The 6,978-nt window shown below is 34.9% G+C and overlaps 1 non-coding gene across 1 annotated transcript; it reads left to right on the top strand.

The window, feature by feature from the left end:
* Window positions 1–684: 684 nt before the first annotated feature.
* Window positions 685–790, top strand: LOC128292045 (small nucleolar RNA R71). The gene has a single exon (XR_008282029.1). It is a non-coding gene; the product is annotated as a small nucleolar RNA R71 (small nucleolar RNA).
* The last annotated feature ends 6,188 nt before the right edge of the window (window positions 791–6,978 follow it).

The raw sequence follows: 6,978 nt of genomic DNA, 5'->3' as shown, positions 1-6,978 counted from the left end.
GCAAAAATTTCTTAAGTTTTCGATTTAGTTCCGAACCATTCCCAAAGTACGTTTAGGGCCTCGTAGGCTTGTATTAGGGACAAATTGATTGAGTTTGAATGATGAATGTATAAAATAATGTTATGTATGCTAAATGGTTGTTTAATTGTTTCGTAAATCCAGTAATGCTCTATAACCCTATTCTGGGATTGAATAAGGATAAGGGGTGTTACAGTGTTGGCCCTTTCCTGTGCTTTCTGTAAATAAGGAGTTTGATAACTATTATTTTTAACCAGATTCGAAGTATTACGTCCTTGATTTCTTCCACATCTCAAGTTCAGGTGATCTCTCCATCTGGGTTAGTATGTATCCAAACAATGGTTTCCTTGATGGGATTGTTAATATAATGGAAGAGTGGTTTGTCTCCTCCATATATGGATGGTGCACTATTTTCGGATTCTATACGATTGAGTCTGTCCACTAACTGTTGATATATGTCATCCTCCTGGACAACCTTCACCGTAAATGGTCTCTAGCCATATGTGTATCAGTCAGTTGGCCACTTGTAGGAATTCATTGCCATATTTTCTATTAATTTGTATGCATTCTCATACATTTAGTTCATTAATGCCCCTCCTGAAACACCATCAATCCTGACCTTGCGTGAACATCCAACCCATTATAGAATATTTGCAGCACTCGGGCAATCCTTGATGTAGAAATTTCTGAATTGGTGTCTTAAAACACTTCCATGCTTCGTGAAAACTCTCTCCCTCTAACTGTTTAAACATAGAAATCACCCTTCTTAGCTGGACCATCTAGCTAATGGGGAGCAACTTTTGTAGGAAATTTCCTGCATGTTCGTCCCATGTCGAGATAGACCCTGGTGCTTGCGAATTTATCCAAGAAAAGGTATTATCAATTAATGAGAAAAGGAACAACTGAAGATGAATAGCATCATCGATGACCCTGTTACATTTGAAAGTGTCACAAAGCTAGAGGAGCCATTTTACATGCTAACTCGAATCTTCTATCATCATTCCTCAAAATTGCAAATTATTTTGGACCATCTGGATCAGAGCTAGATTGATTTCAAAGTTATTAGCCATGATGGTTGGCCTTGTTATGCTCCCTTGAACCATATCCAGATTTGGTAGCGCATGTTTTCTAAGAGTTCTGTCGTTACGCTCCATATTTGTGGGTAGTTGTGGTGGAACTTCTATGTTAGTATTGCTGATTTCGACGAACAATGGATTTTCTCGTGGTGGTAAATTACCTGTAGCAAGTGGTTGGTTTTGCATTTTTTGTTGTTGCTATTGCTATATATGATTCCTACGTATTATTCTTGCTCTATAGGTGTTCCTCTACTATGAGTCATACACTAAACCCAAAGAGAAGAAATTAGTAAAAATAAGAAAATAAAATCGTAGCTATAATTTAAAACTTTCCTAATTATTCTATTAAGATGCAAAAATTAAATTAAACTTAGTGGCGTTTCTTCCTCGGCAATGGCACCAACAACTTGACCACCTCTGGACATACCAACGTCCAGAATAGAAATCCTGCACAAAATATATTAAAAAGTGGTATTCGCAAGTATATAGGTTAGGTTGTAATATAGTTACAAAGGAGAAGATGAGTACTCCGAGGATCGTACCGAAAGGAGGCAAGCACTAAATTATTTCGAACCTAAGAATAAATATATCTAATTAGTACGTTAGATGAATTATATTACGATCAAACATAAAGAAAGGTTTGCGGGATTCTTAATAATAATAAATAAATAAGGAGAAATCAAATAGTAAAATTTACCACATCTGAGCATGGGTGATTAGCTTGCTTCGGTAATCATAATGAACTATCTCTTCAAGTTTTCTCGTTTAATCAACAAGTCAATACCCTAGCAAGATCTTCCAATCTCACAGTCTAGATTGGTTCAAGGTTAAAGTGTTCACGGATAGGCCATAATAGTTTGTGGTTAATTCCCACCTTCCTAACTTCCTATGGTTTTTAGGCTTAGGGTTTAAGGTTTTTTTTCCTGATCTAAGAGAACCCTACAAAATAGTTAAGTAATCATACCTCCACTCGCTAATCCCCCACAGAAGGATTAGTCTCACATTGATCTCTTAAACAATATAGACTTGATATATAGAATAGACTTGAAAAAAAAATTCAATAATATAAAGTTTAGAAGAAGCCTAATATATATTAAATAGAATGCGAAATCCTCATAGAGTTTGATCCTGCTCACAAATCTGATTTCTTCTACAAAAGTAAAGAACAAAATTGAAATAAGCCTAATAAAATAGAAAGATTAAAGACTAAAACTAGGAAGAAAGTTATACAATATGAAAAGTTGTGCATAACATGTGTTAGATGAGCCTATTTATAGACTTTAGAGTGGTTGTCATCCTTAACCCTAGGTCAGCTACTATCCTCGTGCTTATTGATTGATTGTGTGGACCAAAATGCCCCTGACTTGTAACTATTTCCCATACAGAGACGATTTCGTGACACACCAGGTCTTGTGTCGTGACATCGAGGTCAGTATGCTTCATCTTCAGGGGTGGGTTGCGACATCCTCAAGTTGTGTCGTGACATCAAAGGCATTCTTGATATTCTTCTATTCTACTCCCTATGTTGTGACATTCAACTCTCTGTGTTGCAACACAACTACTAGTATTGAGTTAGCCCACCTTCTAATAGTCTCCTACACACTCATAGAGCATATTAGCTTGCCATTAGGCCTCATTTGACCCTTAAGGTCAATAAAAGACTCAAATTTCACATTTTATTTAAAGTAAATAAAATTACAAAAATTTAACTAAAACTTATCCAAAGTTCTTGTATTCAAGCTCCTAAAGTGCGAAAACTAGTTTAATTTTTGTACAGCGAATTACTGCAGATCAGGGATGTGGCGAGTGGACTAGCCAAGCCAACTCCGAGGTACCCCTAGAATTCAACACGACCATCATGTTTTCAATTTCCAAATGTGTATGGAATTCAATTACACCCAGTTGGTTCCAACTCTTAATACTTTTGACGTTACTGCCTATCGGGAGGTTATGCTTTTTTTTATATTGTAGAGAGAACATATTTTTGTTGACCATTGGATTTATGAGGAAATACTCAAGTACATACGGAGCCAAAAGCATAGTATGTACTTCACGTATTTAACTAATACCCTATGTTACTGAGCTGACATTCTCATGTCTCTGATTCAACCAATCATAATGTAACACCCCTCACCCGTATTCAATGCCAAAATAGGGTTACAGAGCATTACCAGACTTATAAAACATTTAAACATTCAATTCACATATAATTTCAGATTTCATGAAAACATTATTCAAACTCAAGCAAAATGTCCCTATAACGAGCCTATGAAGCCCTAAACATGTTGTAGGAGTGGTTTGGGACTAAACTGATAATTTAAGAAACTTTCACAAAACCTTGAAAATTTTTCTCAAAATAGGGAACACACGCCCGTGTGGCTTGACTGTGTCTCCACACGGCCATAGACACGCCCGTGTCATAGGCCATGTGGACATTCAAAATAGGAGCACATGGATGTGTCCCAGTCTGTGTCTGACCTCGTGTAACTCTCTAACTTGGGTCATATGGCCAACACACACACCCGTGTGCCCTAAAAAAGGCCACACATTCTAGTGTGCCAGGTCGTGCCAAACCTATAGGGTATACTGTTTTATGCCACCTGGCCAAGTCACACTCTCGTGTGTGATGCCGTGTGGAGTATACTGACTTGATTTTAATTTCAACACCAGAGGACACATGGTCGTGTAACATGTCTGTGTGTCACACGCGGCTGAGACACTCTCCCATGTCTCTGCCCATGTGGACAAAAATAGGCTATTTACCAAGCCAATTTTCCACCTAAATTTGTGCACACCTACACCAAAACAATTGACAGCAAACATATCATATAAAAGGCATTCCAACATCCTTACTCAAGTATATTTCAATCCATTTCCAACACCAACCAATCCAAAACATAACTACAACAATATGGCATCCAAATTCATACCAAACTTTACTTACTTAAACATCAAAGTGGCTAAATTCAAATATGCATTATTTAGCCTAATTTCACAAGCAAACCAATTCTCAATATCAACCATTTAGTATCTACCATATCTATATGCACAAGCTTCATAATATAAGCCATACACATGTCTATCATGAACTTACAATACAAACCATATATGCACATATATATACATACCAAAACAACCAAATTAAGCCAACTCTCATGGCTATATTTACAAACCAAAATATATACATTTACAAGTCATTTCAAATGACCAAAATCATTATCAACCCATAATCAAAATGACTCAAAATACCTATACATGCCATATACTTAAAACATAAACTCAAAAGTACCAAATTTATAGTTGGATAGTGTGATAGAGTCTTCGACGATCCCATAATCCGAGCTAGCTCTGTATTCACTATAAAATACAATAAAAAAAACAATGTAAGCTTTATAGCTTAGTAAGCTCGTATGAAAATTAGAAATACATATCATCATTCATTCACATTTCAAATGAATAACATATCATGCATTTAAAAATTAATCATCAAGTTAACATAGAACTTAGCTACATAAATGATCATATACTCTCAACCTCCTTTATCTCTTTATTCAAATAGTTTTTCATACATACCTGTACCGATACGTATCTATTTCTCATCAACTCAAATCTTCAATATACTTGTTGAACCATTTGGAATAGAAGTCGGATACTCAGTAGTCTCGCACACTAAGTGCTTATATCATGGCCCAAAGCTAACTCAATGTTTTCTGCACCTGAAGTGCTAATATCATGGCTCGAAGCCAAATTAATAAAGCTCGCACCCAAAGTGTTGACCAAATCAATAGAGCTCAAACCCGAAGTGCTAATATCATGGGCTGAAGCCAAATCAATAAAGCTTGCACCCGAAGTGCTAATATCATGGCCTGAAGGTAAATCAATGAATTTCCTAATCTATTCCTATGGTTCAATCGGGATTTTCAATGCTGAATCTTTGTAGAACGTATCCGTAGAATCGAATTCACAATTCATACAATATCAAAACATTTAAAACATAACCATATCAGTGCTTATTATATATGAACTTACCTTAGATGTGAAAATGACGAAATAGGTCAATTACTCGATAACTTTCGTTCTCCTAGGATCTAGATTCGAATTTCACTTTTTCTTGATCTAAATATATTCAAAATTAACTCATTTAATAATCTCACTATTCAATTTAATCCAAAACACACATTTAAGTAGTTTTACCTTTTAGCCCTAGAATTTCAAAACTTTTACAATTTAGTCCCTGGGCTCGTAAAACAAAATTCATTAAATTTCATCACAACCCAAGCCTAGAAAAATTACTATTATAACCCTAGCAGCCCATATTTTTCATTTATTTCATATTTTAACCACTAAATTTCCACATTTCACAATTTAATCCTTAATTTGCATTTTTACAAAAAATCACTTAACAAAACTTGTATATCTATTAACAAGCGTTCATAATCTATCAAGAAACTTCAAAAAACATGTTATTTCATCAATGGAAACATCTAAAATCTTTAAAAATTTTGCAAATTAGTCCCTGGGCTAGCTAGAATAAGCTGCAACGATCTCAAAAGCGAAGAAATCATTAAACAGGACAAAACACATGCCTAATTGCTTCGATTAAACTTAGCCGAATGAAGAACCCTAGTGTCTTCTTTTTCTTCTTCAATTTTGGTTAGCAAAGATGATAATGGATGAAGTTTTTGTTTTATTTTACTTATTTTAACTTTAATTACTTAATACCAAAATTAACCTTTATAAAATTTATTAATTACACCAAATACCACACCACTATCATCCACTGCCTCATTAATGATCTAATTACTAGTTAAGGACCTCTAATTTAGGATCCCATAGCTATCAAATACCTTTAGCTAATAGAACTCCATTTTTGCACTTTACGCGATTTAGTCCTTTTTTATCGAACTAAGCATTCAAACGACAAAATTTCTTAAAGAAATTTTCACAGCAACATAATATCATACCACAGAAATTAAAATAATAATAAAATAAATATTTTGACCTCAAATTTTTAGTCCCAAAACCACTATTTTGATTTGAATAAAAATGGGTTGTTACACATAAGACCTAGTAGGAGCGTGATTGGGGACAACTTCTACAGTCAGTTCATCAAGCTCTAAAGAAAGAAAAATTGAGAGAAGGATAAAAGAACCAAAGATAGGATTGACATCTAGGGTCCGATGAAGAGGAAGAGTAAAGCTCATAGGTTAAATATGACAAGACTCACATATATGCCCATGTTAGAGTTGCAAACCCAATGAATTCATGATACGAGAGTCATTCTTATTCGCATTGCAGAACAAAATGGATGGCCCATACCAACACCACTCCCGTGCATGTTCGAGAGATTCCTACTGCCACACAAGAAGGGTTCCAGCGATGATGATGATGATGAGGATGTAACACCCCAAACCCAGCCTAGACGTTATGGTCGAATCTGGCGTGTCACATTAAAATACTTTTTTAAAATACTTTATCTTATTCATAAATCTCGCTTGAAAGATAAAAGCCCCTTTGTTTAATTCTAAAGTCAACTTAATTATTTGTTAACCATTTTAACCAGCCTTACTTTTAAAAACATGTTTGTTGAGGAAGCATTTCAACAATGTTGCGAAAACGTGATGTTTTGAAAATAGATATCATTTTGGAAAACCACGCTCTACCTTTAACAGAAATAAATCATAATAGTTAAAAACCCCCAAATTAAAAGCTAGAAAATTAGAAAAAAGGCCTTATTACATCAAAAACCCAAAGAGAAAGTAATTTAAGTAATGTAAAAGTAATACGTAAATTTAAAGTTGTTCGTAGTATGGCCACCTCCGAGTCCTCCCATACATCGAACTGGCTACTGAGGATTTTGTGAAAATTTTAAAAGAGGGGGTGA

The sequence above is a fragment of the Gossypium arboreum genome, chromosome 4 (genome assembly GCF_025698485.1).
Source record: "Gossypium arboreum isolate Shixiya-1 chromosome 4, ASM2569848v2, whole genome shotgun sequence".
Taxonomy (NCBI): Eukaryota; Viridiplantae; Streptophyta; class Magnoliopsida; order Malvales; family Malvaceae; genus Gossypium; species Gossypium arboreum.
The sequence above is the reverse complement of the archived record's forward strand: the minus strand, read 5'-3'. Positions and strand labels throughout refer to the sequence as shown.